At 36.9% G+C, this 21,644-nt stretch overlaps 1 long non-coding RNA gene across 1 annotated transcript in view; it reads left to right on the top strand.

Moving 5' to 3' along the window:
* Window positions 1-200: 200 nt before the first annotated feature.
* Window positions 201-21,644, top strand: part of LOC112661146 (uncharacterized) — an 89,857-nt gene continuing 68,413 nt past the window's right edge. Inside the window, exon 1 of the long non-coding RNA XR_007405270.1 lies at window positions 201-533. This is a non-coding gene — a long non-coding RNA (uncharacterized LOC112661146). The remainder of the gene's footprint in view (window positions 534-21,644) is intronic.

Genomic DNA, 21,644 nt, shown 5'->3' with positions numbered 1-21,644 from the left:
AACTCATTTTAATCCTCTTATTTTTTTCTGCAAATTTGGTAGGGTTGATATAATTATGACTTTTACATGAATGAAGGTCAGTGAGAATATTATAGGGTCATCAATCACAGAGCTGGAGCCATCACTATGTCTGATCTGGTGGCCTTTGAATTACTATAATGCAGGCTGAGCACTTAGAGACAGTCTGGGACCACCTACAGTCTTACATTCAAGCCCATTGCTTGCTTGAGGAGAAATTGTGCAGGTTTGTCCCAGGGCATTGGTTTTCCCTTTCATATCATGTATAGCTCCATGGTGATGCTTCCTGCTCCTGTTTCTTTCACTTCCTCTTCATCAAGCCTCCTTTCAGATATAGTTCATTCACATTTACATTAAGCTCTCTAAAATTGTAGTTACTGGATGCATACAAAACTCTGAGGTGCCATATACGGCAGGGAAAATAAATGTTGCTGTGCTTTATTACAAAGAACAAGGAGCAAAGACAAGGGCATGGGATAAATAAGGATATATACATATCGGCTATTCTCCTGCAGGTAAGCAGTACTTTATTGTGTATTATGGTAAAGGTTAAGAATGCAAGCTTTAAAGCAAGAGAGACTGATCCGGGTGATTGTATCATTACAGATCAAGAGGGCTTACCTGGAGGGGATAAGGGCAAACTATTAAATGAAACTCTGGATCAGGATTTAAGTTTATCTCTTGTTTCCTTTAATGTCTTACAAAGGCAATGTGCCAGACACTGATGTTGGCGATGTAAAGATTTTTAAATAAACTTGCTTGAGTTGATTTTATTTCCTTTCTCCTCTATTGGGACTTTTTGTATCTGCGATGTTAATTAAGGGCAACATTTTAAATTCTTGGTTCTCCTGACCTAATGCTTTTGCTTTCTATGGCAGATATGATCCAATTTGCTGCATTTCTTTTTTTTTAAATCATATTCTTCAGGTATTTTAACCTGTGATTTTATATTCCCCAGGGATATACCTACTTCTACTTTTTATTGGAAAGGGACTAAGAGCCCTATTCTCTGAATTTAAGCAGAGGGAGGAGAGCCCAGGGCCCCACAGAGCACTAGACAGCATTCCTGTTTACCGATTCTCCTCTCATCAGGTTCTCAGTCCTAGAAATATTATACCCTATTTGCCACTTAACAAGCCCTATTGGGGAGAAGGATTGGAGGTTGAATAACAAGTGTGGAAGGGCATCAACTCCTCTTCCATGAGTACATTGAGCTACTCTGATACTTGTCTATGGACTCCAGTACCATGAGCTGGCCAGGCTGTTGCCATATTTCAACGTAGAGGTGCAAGTGATGATGGCTGTCTCAAGGCAATGTGGAGTAAAAGCAAACGTTGCTTTAAAGAAGAATCGATCCAGTCTATCCAGCTCTTCTTAGAAATTCAAGGCAAACTTCCATTGCTTTAGAGATCTTTATTTTATTTTCTTCAGAGAGAGCTAACAGTGTTTTTGGCAGCAGTGCCTTGAGCCTTGATACCTTCCTGAGATACATGAGCTCTTCAAAGACTTGCCCCAAGCCATGTCAGTGGGGAAAGATTCACTGTGATAGCTTCAGAACCTAAAATCAATGTAATCCTCCTAAGAAAAATTATTTATAACCAGAGATTACTCACAGAATTCCAAAATTATGAACTTTTTGGAAAGGAATCAAAGACACAGTGCCTCTGACCTGCCATTCTCAGGATGAGGAAACTGAGCTTAGAAAGATTACTTCAGTAATTTCTTAGTAGAACTAGAATTATAATCCAACTCTTGACTTTTTGGTCAAGAATTTTCCCCATAAAATCTGTTCTAAAATGTAACTTCCTCATGAAACTAACTGTGATAAATATTTTTAAAATGAAAAAGTTGTTTATGACCAAGAAAAATTCCATACAAAAACATAATCATTTCTCCCTCTTTTCTCTAAGAAGACACAGGATAATCTCACGCTTTTCTAAAGCATAATATAATTTGATGGTATGAATAGATATGCAAATGCTAATACCAAATAACCTAATACCAACCCTCAATAAGGGAATGTTTTTCAGAAAAAGAATACTCTTATTCAATTTTTAATATTTGTATGATTTCTCTTCTTCATTCTAGTAAAAAGTATTTGTTATGACAAGAAAAAAACAGACAACTAGGTACATTTTGAAAGTTGTCTTCTGGGTCCACACATGATTCCAATTCTTGCAGGGAGCAGATGGTTATACTCAAAGAGGTAATGAATTCACAAAGGGACTAATTGCAGTGCTAAGGTCAAGGTGAAAGGAACTAAAAAGTAGAGATGCTGAAGCACCCAAACCCAGCAAGAGCAAAAAGTCATTACCTCTGCTTTGCCTGATGTGACAAAAGGAGGGAGATGCCAGAACTTGACAAGAACCAAGAGCTGGAACCACAGCAACAAGGCCACTCAATAGGATCTGAGGTGACTGGGCAGGAGGACATAGCCACTGCCAAGGCCTAGCAGGGAGTAAAGGCAAGAGTACATACTCTAACCATCCTTTCCTTTCAAATACTAACTTCCTGCCAGTACCTTCAACTGGCTGAAACAAACCAGAATCCAGAGAAAGGAGGTGGAGTGAAGCAGTCTGTAAAGGCCATCCACACCTCCTGGGCATGGAGCAGGGAGGAGAAAAGACTTAGACCAGCAAACAAAATCATTAATAGTCACTGTTGTCAATGCTGTGTTTTCACACAGCTGAATATAACTCTAACCGATATCTCCTAACATAGTGGGACAAACATCATGCTAAAGGTATGATCAAATTGCTTAGGGGGCAAAGGAAGTAGTGATTAACCCTGCCAACGTGAGGTGGAGAATATTTTAGTATTATAAAAACTGGATCCTGAAAGGAGAAAAAATAACTTGAGCAGAGAGACAATCAGGGCACTATTAATGAGTAGTTTAGTTTTCCCTGAACATATAATTAGTGGAGTAAAGAGGTGTTTAGGAAGTAGGGAAGTTGCAGGCTATTTGGCCAAAGGGTATGTTAAGATCAGATTTCTAAGGGTTTTGGATCAATTCTGTGAATAATAAGGGGAATGAAGAGGAGGACAGAGAGACTAGACAGTAAGAAATATTGTGATAACCTGAGATATAGTGAGCATGACTTCTGCAAATGAAATATTCTGATATCTTGAAGAAATTATGTAGAATTAAATTCATTTCATTTGTTCTTGTATTTATGAAGATGTAATATAGTCTCCATTACATGGCAGGCACTTAGATAATTCTGGTTGGAACAGGGGTGAATCTGGATTCTGTGAGATGTACATATAATTTGGGAAACAATGTTTAAGAAAAAGAATAAAGTTATGAAAAAAATAGATACACTGTTTTAGAAGAGCTCATATAATTAAGTGGAAACCTAGGCCTCATTAACTTCACGGTAAATCTGCTTCTGGCCTGGAATGGATAAACGGCTGAAGTCATATGTATAGACAATTAAATAAATAACCATAAAAGTAAATTTTATAATAGAGGAAAATACTGTGTAAGCAAGAGAGAAGCAAGTTACTTTTTCTCATTGTTGGAGTAGTGAGGGAGCAGTAAGCAAATGGTAGGTTTTTCAGTAGTTCACTGATTCCCCAAATATTTATGAATGTGTATGTATAGCACAAGAAATTAGGCTAGAAAATCTAGAGGGAAAAGCTATAGTCAGTGCCTTCTAGGTAGCACATTATAATGGAGAAACAAAGAACTCTAAGTTACATGCTATGGTCAATACATATAATGGTGCTTGGAGGATACAGATATTAATTATCTACTTTCTCTTGGTTCTCTATCAAGAGAATGCAAATAATGAGCTATCAAGTGGGAGATGTGAGTGAGAGCTTTATCATCAGGGATCTTAAGTAGGAGATGAGCTATCAAATGGGAGATATAAGCCAGAGCTCTAGCATCAGGGGACTGATGTGATCACAGTGGAGGATGGACTGATGATAGTGCAAGCAGGAAAGCTACTGAAGAAAAAGAATTGTGGAGTAAGACGGGAAAGAAAATAGTAAAGGGACTATGACATGGGCAATGCATGCTGAGGGAGGGAACATTTTAGTGGACAGAATCAACAGAACTTGATCCTGGAAGAGAGAAAAGGAGAAATACCTAGTTTTTGGATTTACTGGGTATCTGATGATGCCTTTTGCCAAAGTGCAGAATATAGAAACAAGGTCATGTTGTGGAAATGTTAATGACTTGAGATATACGTGTTGCATCTAATCTTCCTGTGAGAAATGAAAGTGAAGATCACCAGTAGGCATTTGAACATACAAATCGAGAGCTCATGGGTGAGGTCTAGTTTTAAGATCAAAATCTCCATAATGGATATACAATGGCAGTCGTAGCTATGAGCATGAGGAGAATCAAAAGTAAAAGTTGGATTAAATTCATCTATAAATAAGAGAAAAAAAAAAAAAACACCGAGTAGCACTGACTTAAACATGATAATATTTACTTATTTTTCACATTAAAGTTCAGAAGCATTCATTCCAGGTCTTGGATAACAGCACTCATCTACAAAATCCCCAGCAGTCTAGTGTTTCAATTTATCTGGCTCTGTCACAAAATTTCCCCACTGTTTAGTAACATAAACCACACATTTATTATGCTAGGTTGTGGGGTGAGGCATTTGGATAGTTCATAGGGGGATGATGTGTGTATGCTCTAGGGTTGAGACAGAAGATTCAAAGTCTGCGGGGATGGAGGTGGTGGGGGAGCGGGGAACCTGCATTCTTCCAAAACCTTATTTAGTCCTAAGACTGGTGGTTGTACCTCTCCATGCTGCTCCTTCACATGTGCTTCCTCATAGCATGGCAGCTGAGCCCCATAGGTAAATGTCCCATGTGGGAAAAAGACCCAGTTAGCTGAATATCCTTTTATGACCTCATCACAGAGGTCTTGCAGTGTCACTTCTACCACTTTGTGTTCCTTGAGACGAGTACAGTCTTATCCAGGTTCCAGTGGAAAGGAAATTTCTCTGCCTCTTTACGGGGAGTGTCAGCAGTAACAGGCACAGGTTCTAGAACAGTGTTTGAGATCTGAAATATTGCTGTGGCCATTTTTGGAAAAAAACAGTCTGCCACAATCTAGATTCTTCCAATTTATTCATTTGCTATATCTATAGTGTGACTCTTAGCCTCATGCAAATGTCCCTCTCCAGTATATCCATCAGGATATAGGAAGGATTTATCTAGGGTCCTCCCAAGGAAATTCTTAAAAGCTGATACAGAAAACATCCATCTGTGTCCCCCTGGCCAGAAGATAGTCAGGTCTTCACATCTAGTTGCAAGAAAAGCAGGGAAATGTATTTTTCTGGGTGACTGTTTTCCTAGGTTAAAAATTAAAACACGGGAGAAGTATCAATTAGCAATCTCTACTATGAGAGAGTAAAATTGATAACTATGAAATTTGCTTCGTTTCTATATAGAATTTCAAACAAAATTGCTATACCTCCATAGATAGTTACATTGAAGAATAGGTCTGGTTGCTGTTTTGGTAAGAAATCAATTCTTTTACAGACACATAGTTTCTATTGCAATGTCTAAACTCATGAAAATTATGATTTCATCATTTTAAAACAAATTATTCTTCAAACAGTGTCAATTTTACTGTCTGCTAACTTGACTTGCCCTGCTTCAGAAGGCTGCTTACTTGGTTTGTTTGACATTGAGTCAAATCAGTATTACAGTGAGGATTGTTGACAGCTGCATAGGTCAATTTTGAAAGATCAATTTGAAATGAATGGATTGAAGACAGAAGTTTACTGTCAAATACTTTTTGCTCAGGCTTGGCAATGCCATCATTGATTCTGATCAGGGCAAAAAGCACTATGCTCTTCCTCCGCATAAAAACATTTAAAGTGCAGTTTTCTGAACACTGGGAAAAAGGTATAATGTAATGGAATAATAAAACAGATTTCCACTTCTATAGCTCTAAAAATGACAGGGAAAATAACAGTGACTCTGTTTTCACCTATATCCTATCATTTAACTTGTATCCCTTGGATCCCTATTCCTTCCATTCATTAGTGTGCAGAGTGCAGAAATAAAGTTATACATTTAGAAACAGTTTCATTTCTCACAACCTTTAATATTCCAATGAATATAATAAATCTCTGCTAAGAGATACACTCTGCAATATTTTTTAAATATATTTGTTCATAGAAATTCTTTCTCACAAAGTATCTGGAAAGAAGTCAACATTCCTAGATCCTGCTGCCTTCAGAAACAGACAGCTAGTCCCCTATCCTTGCCTCTCTCTATTTATAATTCCCATCATTTCCAGTTATACTCAGATCCATAGCAGCATCACTCAAACATATATGACTACATTAAAGAGTAGGTGCTAGCTAAGTGTAGGGAATTTTCAGCCTCTATCAAGGAGCTCAAGAAGTAGTATAGGGAGACACCTGGGAATACATAACTACATAGAATGAAAAAAAGTTTGATGATAGAGAACGGTGCAGGGAACTATGAGATCACAGAGAAGGCACCTTGCCTCAAGCAGGACCATGGAGTGGGGCAAGGAAAAGACAGCAAAGGCTTCTTGGAGATCATGCTTGATTTGAGTTTTAGATCAGTATGAACTTAATGATTGGGGGAGGAGAGGTGGTTGTTTATACAGAATTAGGAGCAAGAATCATGGAGTTGTAAAACTTCACACGGAACACACAATGAAAAGGAACAGAAACCAAGGCTGGGGTGGTGGAGCAGAGGACCGCGTGTATAAGTGAAAGAAGGCAGGACTTCATCCTGTTGTGTGCAATGAATAGGCTCCATAGTGATGAGGTTTGGAAGTGGAGTTTGATTTTCCCTTTTAAGGATCATTCCAGTCTCAATGTAGAAGATAAATATAATTCTGTACATTTTTGGCTAGTTACCCAGCAAAATAATTTGCTAAAGGATATTAATTCATAGAAACATTGAGATGTCTGGAGAAACAGGCTTGAGATTAAATTAACGAGAGAAATACTCAGAACTGCATCATAAACTAGGCTGGTGTCCAAGGCTCTCCTGATGATGTTTATCAACCTGACTCTGTACAAGAATACCCTGATATTGAAATCTGTGCCATTGCTTCTGCCACCACCCCTGACATCATAACAGATGTGTGTCTGAGGGGTGAGATCTAGATCACATGTCGGAGTACTGGCTTTTGGGTTCTATCTTTTGAAGGGAGAACTTGCAATGTGAGAGCCTATCAAAATGTAAAGAGAAAATTATTCACAAGATGGAGGCAGGCAAGCATGAAAAGCATTTACTGCAAATGGGAGATACTACAAAAAATAAGAAAAGCCATCATCTAGACAAAAATAGTTGGCTAGAACTAGCATGGCGGGAGTCTATACAATGCAGATGGTGAGGAAGGGGGGAGATCAAGAAGTAGTTAGGGTATATGGACACCTGGGTGGCTCAGCAGTTGAGCTTCTGCCTTCGGCTCAGGACATGATCCTGGAGTCTGGGGATCGAGTCCCACATCAGGCTCCCTGCATAGAGCCTGCTTCTCCCTCTGCCTGTGTCTCTGCTTCTCTCTGCGTGTCTCTCATGAATAAATTAAAAAATAAAAAAAGAAGTAGTTAGGATATAAAATAGCTAGTAGGTTATAATTGATACATGTTGGAATATAAGTCTGACTTTTGATTTTAAAATGCCAAGTGATAGTAGGCCTATCACCAAAATGAGGGACGGGGATGAATATGGGCTGTTTGAGGGATAATGAAGAAGAAAGAGAATAAATACAGTGCTAGTTTTTAGAATATGATGTCTTATTTTGAATATGATAAGCTTGGGTTATCCTTTAACATCTACTAGAAAATGTCTTTAAAAAGTGATTTATAAGTCTGGGAGTCTAGAGCATTCAAGGATAAGAGAATAGATAAAAAAGCATGACCATTCGGGAGAAAGTTAAAACTCTAAAAATGAATGTGTAAGCCTAGTGACTGTGAATCAACCTGTAATAATCAAAACTATCATAAATAGGAAATCTACAGGTCCTGATTTATATATATATATACAATATATAATCTATATATATATATAGACATGGTTTGCCCAGCCACCAGTTCAGATAGACATGTAGGTTCATAGCCTCCAGGGTGTTGTATGAGGTTCCTGTTTTCATTGTAACAAATTGCCACAAACTTTGTGGTTTCAAACAACACAAATTTATTTTCTTACTCATGTTAATTCATTTTCTTCTGGAGATCAGAAGTTCAAAATAAGCCTCACTAGACCAAAAAGCAAGGTATTCTCATGCTGTGATTTTTCTGGAGGCTCTAGGAAGGAACTGGTTCCTTGAGTTTTCCAGTTTTGGGAAGCTGCTGCTTTTTTGGACACCTACCCCTTCCACCATCTTCAAAGCCAGCAAAGTAGCATCTTCAAATCTCTCCACGCTAACTCTTCGGCCTCCTTCTACCACTTATAAAGACGAACAGGATTACATTCCATCGCCTGGATAATCCATGATAATCTCCTTACTTTAAAGTCAGCTGACGAATATCTTTAATTCCATCTGGAGTCTTAATTTCCTCTTGCCAGAGTCACATAACTCATTCACAGTTTCCAGGAACTGGGACATGAACATCTTTGGGGGCTTGGAGGCAGTATTCTGCCCAAGAAGTAGGGCAACAGGTTTTAATCATTAGCTAATATCCCACTCCATTTTGTTCTCCAAGACCTTCCATCTCTTCTGTACCCATGTGCTTGCACTGAATCTCTCTCTGTGTGAATGATCTTAGAAGGGTTTCCTCACTGAGGATTGACTGAAATAAAGGATTGAGCTCTGGGTTTATCTGAGCAACATAAAAACCTTCCAGGTAGAGGAAGCCATCAGGACAAAGTCCCTGAGGCCTGAGAAGATGGTAGTGTGTTCAAAGACATACATGAGGGCCACTGTAGCTGAAGCACAGAGAGGGGAATGAGTGGTGGGAGAGGGAGGCAGGTTGCAGAAGAAAGCCCAGGCAGGGACCGGGACTGATTGTGAATGAAACAGGAAGCCATTGGGAGGTTTTGAGCACATGAGTGACTTTCTTTGACTTAGAATTTTAAAAGGATCACTCAGATCATGTGGAGAATAAACTGCATCTGTGGGGTTTTTTTTAAACATCAAGATTCCTCCATGCACATGTTAATAGCATAGTTACAACATTGTATTATATGTAACTGCACTCACTCTGACCTCAACAGCTTTTTCAGTTCTTGTTAGCATCAAAATCCTTTAAATATTTTATATGTTTTGATTTTTTTAAGTGTTCTTCTAGCCATTGAGCTTTATTCAAATTGAAGGCACAATATGCTTCATGCCTATCGTGTTCCTTTTTTCCCCTTGAATGTGCAGTTAAGTTGTGTGCTAAAAAAACACCAAGTTATCATTTCTATAAAAGACATTTTCCTCTCTACAAACTTAAACAAAAAGAGAAAATAATACACAAAATAAACGTAAGTAAGCCCTCAAGAGAGGGAGTGATTAGCATCTAAGCTTCTTAAGGGTTGAAATTTCTTTCTTAGTCCTCTATCATATAAAATGAGAATGATAAATTCAGTTTGAACAGAAAAGTTTCACATATTTTTTAAACGTGTCTTTGCTGGCATATCTTATTTGTGACATAGTTTCTGTCACCGAAATTTTAGAATGGTGATTTTTTTTTTCTTCCAGAAACATTGCTCATGTTGTCAGTAAAACTCCATTACGTCCCGAATCAAGAAAAAGTTAAAAAATTCAGATTTACCTTAGGATCAAAAAAGAAATGAACGCTCATCTGCAATTAAATTTATTAGAGAATTAGATTTTATCTCTCTTCATCATCTATTACTCTATTTTACTTACAGCAATTGGATAGGAATTCAATTAAATAACATTCTGTGATTTTTGTCTTCCTAATGAGGCTGTTGTGAAAATTTCGTAGTTTTCACACTGTATTTCAAAGTGAAAATTAAAGTTAAATAGGAATGATCAGTCATTTTCAAATGATGATATTGATGCAACCATCAATAGATACCAAAGTGTTTAAAAGGTAATAAGGGCATTTCAAATGTTATGCATTGTTAGTATTAATTTTATAACAGTATTTAACATATATATTAATATATATTTGCCATTCTATATTAAGAATGAATTCCAACGAGTTACTAATAGATTTCCCCAAAAGACACACAAGTCAGGAAAAGGTAAATACGGTAGATCCCCTCATTCATAGCGGGGCAAACTATTAAAAATAGTTCTCCCAAAGCAGGGGAAAAAACTTGCCTCTAGAAATCACTTTGCTGACATGTTATGTCCTAACAGTTTATGGCCTTCTCTTAAAAATTAAGTGTAAATTCAACTATTGGATTTGAACTACAATAATTATTTGAATTGCATCACATTAACATACTTCTTAAACATAGATTTTGTGTGTTATTAATTAAAAACTAAGCAATATCAATATTCAGCATTGTGTAAAGGATACAATATGAAAGACGATGTGAAAGTGAGTATATTTAAAATTCTTTGTCACAAAGTATATTACATTATGTGGTTCATTTTCCTCATTTGCAAAGTGGAGATAATAGTAGTACTTATCTTTTACTTTTTTAAAGATTTTATTAATTTATTCATGACAGACACAGAGAGAGAGAGAGAGGCAGAGACATAGGCCGAGGGAGAAGCAGGCTCCATGCAGGGAGCCCGACATGGGACTCGATCCCAGGTATCCAGGATCACACCCTGAGCCAAAGGCAGATGCTTAACCACTGAGCCACCCAGGTGTTCCACTTTTAAGTTATTTTAAATATAACTGAATAAAGAGCCATAGAGGCAAAGGATATTGAAATAAAAAATTACAAGAAGACTATTTAACATACCTTTGATTCCCAACAACATTTCAATATATATTTATTTATTTACATATATGATAGATCATAAAAATCACTGTCAGTTTCTACTCAGTGTGGAAAATCATAATTTCCAACCCTTATGATTTATCTCATTTGCATTACATTGATTAAAAGTTATCTTTTAAAATTATCTTTAAAAAAGATGTTCCCTTTCATTATTTTATTTTTATTTATTTATTTTTTTTAAGATTTAATTTATTTATTCATGAGAGACACAGAGAGAGAGAGAGGCAGAGACATAGGCAGAGGGAGAAGCAGGCTCCCTAGAGGAGCCTGATGCAGGACTCAATCCCAAAACCCCAGGATTAGGCCTTGAGCCAAAGGCAGACACTTAACCACTGAGCCACCCAGATGTCCCCCTTTCATTATTTTAGGAACCAGTGGTATATAATTCGGTCAATCATTACTTCATGGTTAAAATATTTTCTTTTTTTTCCTTTCTTAGCTATCATCATTATTATTATTTTTACTTCTTTATTTTTTTAATAAATTTTTTAACCAAGAGTTTTAAGCCTGGGCAACCTAAACAATTAGATCTTAAGTGACCAAACAAAATTGAAAGTCTCTTTAATTGCTTTTAGAACACATCAAAGTTTTCATAGAAAAACTATCAAACAACAAACTTTCCTAACAGAAAGAGGAACATCAATTTCATTACATTTAGTGCAAGGTCACATTAAGACTTTCTAGGAAATGAGTGTTTTAAGGTATATTTTAAAGCATAATTGAAGTAATACCATGAAAATGAAAGCATTTGATGGGGCATCTGAGTAGCTCAGCCTGTTAAGCATTTGCCTTCCGCTCAGGTCATGCTCCAGGGGTCCTGGGATTGAGCCCCACATTGGGCTTCCTGCCCTGTGGGGAACCTGCTTTTCCCTCTGCCTCTGCCTGCTGCTCCCCCTGCTTGTGTTCTCTATCTTCTCAAATGAATAAATAAAATATTAAAAAGAGAGCACAAGAGAGCAAATTTGAATAAAATTAAGTTATATTTTGGGAGTTTTAGAAGATAAATTGTCAACTCTTTATAGAAGTATTCCTGTTAGTTGTTGTACCTAAAAATATTTCTGCTTAATGTTCCTTTAATGTCTGTTGCAGACAGAGAGCATGGTGTACCTGGTAACTGAGTCAGCATAATGTAGGACAGTGCTTTGTTTAAGGCAAGAAGGCCCCTTTTGTAAACCTTAGAGAATTCTGTCCTAATAGGAAAAGGAATTCCTGGAGTCAAGGGAATGTGCCTATTCTGAGGCTTGAGCTCCTCCTCCTAAGCCATAGTCCAGGGATCCAAAGTGTTAGGTTTTGCTGTTCAGATAGCTCCAAGCCTTCACACAAAGCCCGTAGTTCTCTCTCCCATTAGTCGTTGATAGTGAGGATGGATCGTTGTCAATACAGTGGCAGGCATACTCCTAAACCCGAGACAGTCAATGGGCAGCTCTTTTTTTTTGGGGGGTGGCGGGGGGAGAGGTGTGGGGCAGCTCTTTATTGGTGGAAATCCATGTGTGTGTGTGGAGAATTGGAAAATGCAGCATGGGATGTCAAAATGCTACTTATGAAGGCCTCAGAATGCTAACTGGAGACGGATGAGTCTATGGATTCTAAACTTGAATTTCATCTGTCAGCCTCATCTCATCTGGAGAAACTTAAAAGAACAATGCAGATAGAGATGACTGTTAGGGGTGGTCTACTGATAAAGGAGCATACTGGCAGGAAAATGGAAATTTGGGGCCCAGTCTTTTCATTTTCAGGGTCAGACCTGGTGTGGCGCACAACCAAAATTGAACTTTTATGTTCATTTCTTAAAATGAGAGTGCTCTTCCATTGCCCCAGGATAAATTTAGTCTCAGGGAAGTCTCATAGTTCAATGATGTACTTTTCTATATAAATTTTTACAATGCAAAATATATAGCCTCCATCTGATAATTAATTTTATTTCTTGAACATCTTACTCAATCCATTAATCTTCACACTTCTCTCTGCCCTTCCATATTAAGTAAAGTGATGATATTTCTGTGATTCGATTATTTTAGATGAATTAGTTCCTGTAATGTTTATAACTTGTTTGAAAATATTTTATCATATACAGTGTTGTATTATGTGGGGGCTATTTTGGTTAAAATATAATCCCATACAGCTAGCATGCTGATGAGGAATGTGTCGTCTATGAATAGCCATCTAGCATCATTTCATAGAGGTTGCATATCAGAGATGGCTACTCTGAGGGTTTTTTAACTGAATTTAAGCAACAATCTACAGTTATAAAATTACAATTATAAAAGTGAATGTCAGAAATAGATTTTTCCTGGTGCAAATAATGTTCTATTAACCAGCATAATAGATATTTCAGATAAGCTCTCTTGTAGAAATTTAAATGTAGCTTAAATGTGTGCAATGGCTAAAATATTTTGAAATGCTTCCCACAAGCAGAATATAAAGTCCAGTGAGGCAGGGTAGCCCTTGGGAAGGGCACTAGATGAGTGATTCTTAAAATGTCCTGTGTCCAGCCACTGGTTTAGTTGTATTCATGCTGCCAACTCTAGTAGCTATAAAATCCTGCTGAACTCTGAAAAGCTGAGGGTCTGCCTTAGTTGAAGCTTTTAAGATGTGGTTAGGACACTAGAAGGACAAAATTACCTTTGCAAGATGACCAAATGAACTGTTTGAACTGCTTTGTGCTTGCCTGCTAATAAACACATGATTAATAAATGTCTGTAGGGGTGACAGAGAATTCCTTTGGAGACTCACTTTTATTATAACCTCTCAACCTCTAGTTGAGAAGTTTGTGGGAGAGCAGCTAATTTCTACTCACCTCAAACTTTTTGGAGACTACAACGTATTACTCGGCCAGCTCTGAAACACTGAAACATTCAACATTCAACTGTTATTCCTTCAGATGAAGCAAAATGAGAAACAATGAGAAAGGATCTATAGCAGAGAGAAAGCTTCACTGGATTTGAGAATAGGACTTTGACAGTGTTGGAGGGCATGATTTAAAAAAGAATTCCCTAAAGATTTATCTGACCATGAGAATAGCAAGTTCCTCTTGAGCACCCATTTCCAAAGGAGTTTTGAATTTCAAACCCTGCCACCCACCACTTAAGCTGTCTCAAGTAATTCAAGTTTCCCTCAACTTCTGGGTTCCACAGAGATCATAATCCAGAAACAGGCCTTATGTGAACTGGCCAAGAGCTTTGCCCCATGAGGAGATCAAATACATAGTGTCAGGAATAGGTACACTGGGAATTCACCTTCTGGCCTAAGGGTGTTTCTACTTGCTCTTTCTATGCAAAGCACACATCTACTTCTTTCAAGAAGCCAGAGAGTGAGATTTGCCTGTGACCCCAGCCCCCTGCTTTATATGGTTTATCAGGCTCTCTTTCCTGTCTTTTGGGGTATGTAAGGTCCCCCTACCCATGTCCCCAGGATTTAAAGTCCTAGCAACCCTGACTTTTGAGAGGAAGTCTCAGTACCTAATTGATTTATAATTCAAACCCTTCTCCCTCACACACACCATACAATGTATCCCGTTCCTTTCTGTTCCTTTTTGTTATGCTGTATAGAATCACCCTAGCCGCTGTCATCTTCCTAAGATTCTATATCAAAATCTGAGGATGTTATAAATCATTGCCTTTATTCCTAAATCTCACTCTTTAGAAGCATATCATTTGCTGCCAACTTTACTGATAGATTTCTGTGATAGAGTTTTATTAAATACATTGATCAATGTTATTAAAAAGGAGTTTACAGTTCATTTGAATTTAATTGGGAAATAAAGAATTAATGATGATCTATTCATTTGTGGTAAAATGTGTTGGGTTATTTTGTCAGGAGATCCATTTAGGTTTTACTCCCCATTGACCAAAAACACCTTGCTTCAAAAAATGCATAGGAAGCATTTTTCTAAACCTTTTTATAAAAGAACAAAGTTCAAGCACTTTACCACAAATAAGATTGTAAATACAAAACTCTAATAATTAAGAAAATTATTGAATCCTGAGAGAATTGGTGAAAGGATAAAAAAGAAAACAGGCCAATAGACTTAATAGAATTGAGAAATAGATCCATCCATATATGGTCATTATCATTTTATGACAGTCAACATGCAGTGAAGGGAAGAAGATAATACTTTAATCATGCTAGGTCAGTTGGATACTTACAAAAATCAATTTTAGGTGGACTGTCAATCCAAATATAAAAAGTAAATTAATAACTTATAAGACTGTGTCAGAAAATATTTTTTTCTGTAGTTGTGGTAGCAAATATTTCTTGACCAATAGATAAGAGTTGTTAGAATCAAAGGGAAAACATAATAAGTGGGGCAACACTAAATTCAAACTTTCTGTTATTTAAAGATATACTCTTAGAAAAATTCAACTACTTAGTAGCAAAACATATAATATATACATATAATTAGATTTTTTTAGAAAAGGAGAAAAATAGAAAATGAACAAAAAAGTAAACAACACAAGAGAAAAAACTCATTTGGCAAGAACACACATATAAAAAATGTTTAACTGTTTTCGCCTTTAGGGCAATACAAATTAAAGTTTTCATAAGACACTACTTTATACCAACAAAAATAGTGAAAATGAAGGAAATGGAGCAAATGGAACTATCATGCACTGATGGTGAATATAACTGGTGAAAATATTTTGGGAAACCATTTAGCAATATCTACTAAAATTAATTATATGCATACCTATGATCCAGCAATTCCAATTCGTGATAGTCAACAGAATTGAGGATAAATATACCCACTGAAGACACGCATTCTGTACATAGAACTGTAAAATCAGTCAATAACTGGACACAATATAAATGCTGTCCAGCAGAAAAATAAATAACTTGTAGTATTTATAAAATGGAGTAATCTACCACAATGAAAATATTAAATAAATACAGTGTCTATTCCACATGAAAAAAAAAACACCAAACCAAGCCGTCCTGAGAAGACTAAGAAAGGCATATAGAGGACACACACATATATACACAGAAGTATATCATACTAATAAAAACAAAAGAAAGTTAAAAAAATCCTGAAGTCAGCATGAGTAAAAACACACATTATCTATAGAAAAAGAAATTAAAGCAGATGCCTCATTAGAAACAATGCTTGCTGCGAGACAATGAAGCAATATGTTCAAAGACTGGAAAGAACAAGACGGTTAAACCAGAATTCTGTTCCTTTCAAATACGAAGGAAAAATAAGGGCTTTCCAGACAAATAAAAACTATAAATTTGTCAGCACCTTTGTTCATAAGAAATGTTAGAGAAAACTCTTCAAGCAGAAATAATATGATACATAGCTTCTATTGCTTTCATATCCTTATACTTCCCAGATCTTTCCTGATAGTCAAGTTAATCGATGACTTCAAATAATAAGTGTTCCTTAACTGAATAAAAAAACTGTAAATTTTATCTAATCAGGAATAATGCTTTGCATAAGGCACACACTTTCATAATACAGTAAAATAGTAATTTGTTATCTTACTGGACTATTCATTTATCAGTCCTTGACAGTAAATATTTTTTGAGTATTTGTTACATAAGGCATGGTACTAGATGACTCCTTCATGTGTTTAGAATGTATTTATTCATGTATTTAGTGACTAAGTTTTGATGCCAATAATATCCCAGGTCGTTTACTAGCCAAAATGTGAGATATATATTACTATTATGGCATTATTCTTGTCCACATGGATTAGACTCTGGTTGGGAGATGATAGATAGATAGATAGATAGATAGATAGATAGATAGACAGATAGACCAATCAGCATATTTCAAGTTGTTCTATCCAAGTGTATAGTCATCAAGCTTTTTTCACTTAAACTACTAATAGATTACATTAATATATGAATAGCCACTAAATTCCATTCCATAGGTTTTTGTTTTGTTTTGTTTTTGCTCCAGCTGGTGTGGAGGTGGGCTGGTAAGTATATGTGTGTTGAAGTTAAGGTCTGCTCTCCTTTTAAAGTAGCCATCCTAGGTTTTACTATCCACTCATTTAGTGAATACACCTCGGCAGATTTCTTCATATTGTTAATCAAATAGAGAACGGGATTGACTTAAGTACAGATTCCTGCAAACATAGAGGTTTCCTTTGGTCCAGAGGTTAGCAAACCTTTTCTGTCAAAGGACAGATGCAGATAATAAACATTTTAGTTTGTGCAGGTGTCATAGGATCTCTACCTCATAATTTTCTATACATTTTTCTTACAATTCTTTTAAATGTAAAAACCATTCTCAGTTCATGGACTGTGCAAAATCAGGCTGTAGGCTGAATTTGGTCTGTAGCCAGGCTTTGACAACCCCTGCTCTAGCCCATGAGGTTCGTTAGTGTGTATGCCACAGTATGGTTGAGATATTTCAATAAAGTGTCTATTCCCCAAACTTTAAAAATCATAGAATTCACTTTTAAGGATCTTAGGATCTTATCAGTACATGGTATACTTACAAGGCTATGTTATAATACTAAATTTAGTAAGAAGGCTTAAAAAGCTTGGTTAAGATGTATCATAAATGAATGCATTTTGATTTTTTGTCACTGGCTTCCATATCTAAGTTCTTAAGCATCACCTGATTCAAATTTTCTAAGAGTTGATTCCATGCTTCTCTACACTGTATATTCTAAAATTAGCCCTTACACTTCTTCAAAAATTTAGTTAGACCTTGAGTCTTGGCATGTAATTCCACAACTACACCCAATATTCTCCATTACTTGTAATAATATGCCTGAGTCTGAGTCTTCATAATTTGAAAGGCATTCTGTTTTCTTACTTTCCTTTTGAATATCTTTGACTTCAATTTCTTACCTTGAAAAAAGAAAAATTCTTTACAAGCTAAAAAACTTGTTTTTGAATTGAGTAGTCAAGAAAATATTCTATATGTCTCTCAACTATTCTGATGATTCCTTAGCTTAAAATAAACAAAATTTATAAACTTCTTTTGGTCGCCTGAAGTTTTACATAAGCTATAGTTTATTCTGTGTTATAGGCTTTTCCAGGTGTTTTTTTTTTTTTTTTTAATAGAATTGTGTCTTTGTTTTATAGTATTTCCACAGGCTGTTTTATAGGTAGAGATAAGAAATAATCTTAGAATAAGGAGGTTTTCAATACTAACGGCACAGGGTCCTAGACTGCAACCTGGATGATCTTTTTCTATTTTTCCCCTCTGTGAAATTTTTAAATGATCTATAAAATCCCTCCCATCAAATTGAGAGTGGATATTCACAGATGTTTTGCAAAGCACCTTGATGGAGTGAGTTTGCATACAAAGCTGCTATTCCTGACTTCAGCATTTGCATGGATTTTTACTAGGGCAATTAAGAAGAGAAATAGTGACAGTAATAGAAATACAAGTTGATAAGTCTGCGTACTTGAGGCAGAAAGTCACTACTTTAATAAATGAATACAAAGCTACTGCTGAAAGAAATCCAAAAGTGTCTGCAATATGTGAATTACTTCCAATATCAGGAGCCGCCGTGGTGGGTGGGATATGGGGCAATGTGGAAAGTAGATCAGAAAGTGTGTTAAAAAACAGTGTCAGATTAACACAATAAAAGAAGAAATGGCCTCAAACAGGATCAGATAGCCCTGTGCATGGGGTTTGCTGGTGGGAGGATGGGGTAATAACTGCACCAACATTTAATAGGGCTTATACATTAATACCAAACACAATCATTGTACAATCGCATATTAGCTATCTGAGCCATAAGAAAGCTCAATATATCATTGATTCATGGTAGTTATGTTTTCTAAAGTCACCAGGAATATTAATTTAGCTAATACGGAATCATTGCCCTGTGGGGAAATACAGTTAGATTCCTGCCAGCCTACTGTCAAATGAGCAACACATAACTTTATTTTATGTGTGTTTCTGTTTGAAGATAACTTACTATATATTGATTCATTAACCCTGGACCTCACAGCTACTAGCACTGTAAGTCATGCCTGAACAGAGCTTATCTAACATACCTGTTCTTTCTTGTAGCAAAGCATATCGCAGCCTTCTTGTGCTAAAAAACAATAAAAGGCGTTTCAGCAGTGTTTGGGGCCATTTTCAAAGCAAAGTCACCAACAAAACCCACAAAAATGTAAAAAATGTGGCACTAAATGAACTGCAAAAAGGAGTCCTGTATTGTCGTAGGAGACCTGAAACCAGAAGACAGAGTCACTTTGTTCAACTGAGAACATGAATCTGAGGATACTCCATCTCTCCCTTCTCTGTGCATGCATTTGTCTGCAAATGACCATTTAAGTGTTGCACACAGTGATTTGGGGGTCACACAGAACTTTTAGCCAATACATATATTCTCAGATATAGGATGCTCAAACAATGGGGATCAAGTGTTCTCTCACGTGGGTTTCATTCCTTTGATACCTTTGTCATCTTTAGAATGCTACGATGTTTCTAGGAAAAGGGATCTATTCCCTGAGTAGGTGGAAGTCCAGGGCACACGTTCCCATATGGAACTCATGTGAAACGTGGGACTTCTTGGCTATGCTGGAACGTACATAGGCCCAGAGATGTATTCCTTAGAAAGTAGACTTCTTTAGGGGAGGATCTGATATCTGTCTTCAACACAGTTGTGTGGCGAGGCTTCACAATACCACAGTATTTGGCACAGTGAAGCCTCCAAAAGAGACTTATTGAAAACATGTACCTCTAGAAATACCACCTGCTTGGTCCTCGTTGTGTTTCTATTGCCCAAATTTTATTGTTAAGCTCCTTCAATCACTTTCCAGTGTTCCTCTTTTTAAAATCTTTGACATTAAAACCATCCTATCTTGACTAAACACTTGTCATTTTATTTTCCTAAACTGTGTTTTGCTCCTCGCCTTTGATCTAATAGTTTCTAACATGGGCTGATCACCTTCATCTAAGCTTTCAGTAACTTCCAGTTCTTGTCATGTTGAGTATTAGTGATATACGAACGAGTTAGGGGCAGACAGGGCTAGGCAGGGAAAGATAAGAGAAAGGTCCCAGAGTCAGGTTCCTCCCCATCTCAAGAAAACAGAGATGAGACAGTAAAAAAACGGAAAAAATAAACCTGGCTCCCTAACTCCAAATGTTAGGGAGTATCATCCTTTAATGGCTACTAAGTAATCACAGAAATACGTCATTAAGGTGTTATCAATAGTCCCTGCTCAAACCAAGAGAGCACAAGACTCTCAAGGCCATGGGCTACCTGAGTACGCTCACGGAAATCTTAGATGTAGAGAAACATTATGGAGGATATATTAACCTGAGAGAAAGGAACACCTTGTTTGGGCTCATGATATTTATAAAAACATCTTGGTTGTTATTATAGTTACAAGTTCACCATGTCTGCTGAATATCCACCCTGATATTGACAAGAAATTTACCAAGTTCTCTGGACAGTTTCCTGTAAAAGACCATAAATACCCTCAGTCCCAACCCTGTTGGGACCCCTCTCAGTTTTGAAAGGTTTCTGCTTCTCTGCTTAATAAACATCTATTGCTTTACTCACTCTCCATTGACCGTGAGATTCATTCTTCGACTCCATGAGACAAGAACCAAGCTCTCCCATATCATTACATCACATTTAGTAGTTCATATTGCTTCTTCAAGTTGCAAAAGGAAAACCAGCTGCCACAACAATTAAATGATTTCTAAAACACCCTGTTTATATACAAAACACACATGATTTTCTCACATTAAGAAAACAGACCAAGTCTCCTCAAACTTCCCCTTGTCCAAGGGACCACCTAAAACTGTACTGGAGTTGTGTCATCTATATGCCGCATGGAGCCTGGAGATGATAAATACACGCTGCAAAGATTACATTAGTTTCTTTGTCCTTTTCTCCCCGTAACTCCTCTTAAACATCTGATTTCTTGTTTACTATCCACAAATCTTCTCACCTAGATTTGCTGCGCACTCTCTGAAAAGGCAGAGACCCCATATTATCTGCTGTACGTATTTCCCCCAGCCTCCCTGTTTCACTCTTTCCATATAAAGCCTTAACTATTTCAGGCTCTGACTCCCACGATAACCTAGTTGTTGGAATCTGTGTCTCATTCTAATGAGTTAGAACCAACTCTGAGAACACAGCTAAACTTAGGAAAGAACAAAATAAAGTTGCTAATTTCTTCCATTTTAAGCCTGACAATTAGGCACACTCAATCTTTCTTTGTTGAGGGTAACAAAAACTTGCTCAAAAATCACAAGCAAAAATCATAATTTTATGGTTAGAATACAGGGGTAATTTTTCATTTAACATGCAGAATAAGCACATATATTTATTTTTTCTACCTCCTGAGAACTCAATATAAACTATAATAAAGGAGGTTAAGAGAAATAACTCTACAATAAAGAAGAGAACAGAAGGTGAGCAATTAGTAGAACCTATTTATAAGAAAATTGATACAGGGCCACCCCTTAGAATGTACAAGTTTCCCCTATGGTATGCAGCATCTTAGGAAACTATTTGTGCAGGGCTCAAATAACAACAGGGCTCAAATCAATGACAGCTGATGGCCTAATATGTCTTGATCATAACAACAACAACATCAACAAAAATAAACAACCCAGCCAGTGGGAATGATCTACTATCAGGTTATCCTAGAACTGGAATGTGGCCACAGTGCCCAGGAGGACCCATAGAAGTGATTTCCAGAGCTCCTTGAGGTGTCTTGTTAGCTCAGGATTCAGGGTAAAGGGTCAAACGCTGTCCTGAGGGGAAGAATCGATTATTGGGGCCCACAGGGATGCTTGCCTGGATGACATGCTAGCATGGATGGCACTGCCA

This window comes from Canis lupus, chromosome 23 (assembly GCF_003254725.2).
Source record: "Canis lupus dingo isolate Sandy chromosome 23, ASM325472v2, whole genome shotgun sequence".
NCBI lineage: Eukaryota > Metazoa > Chordata > Mammalia > Carnivora > Canidae > Canis > Canis lupus.
The sequence above is the reverse complement of the archived record's forward strand: the minus strand, read 5'-3'. Positions and strand labels throughout refer to the sequence as shown.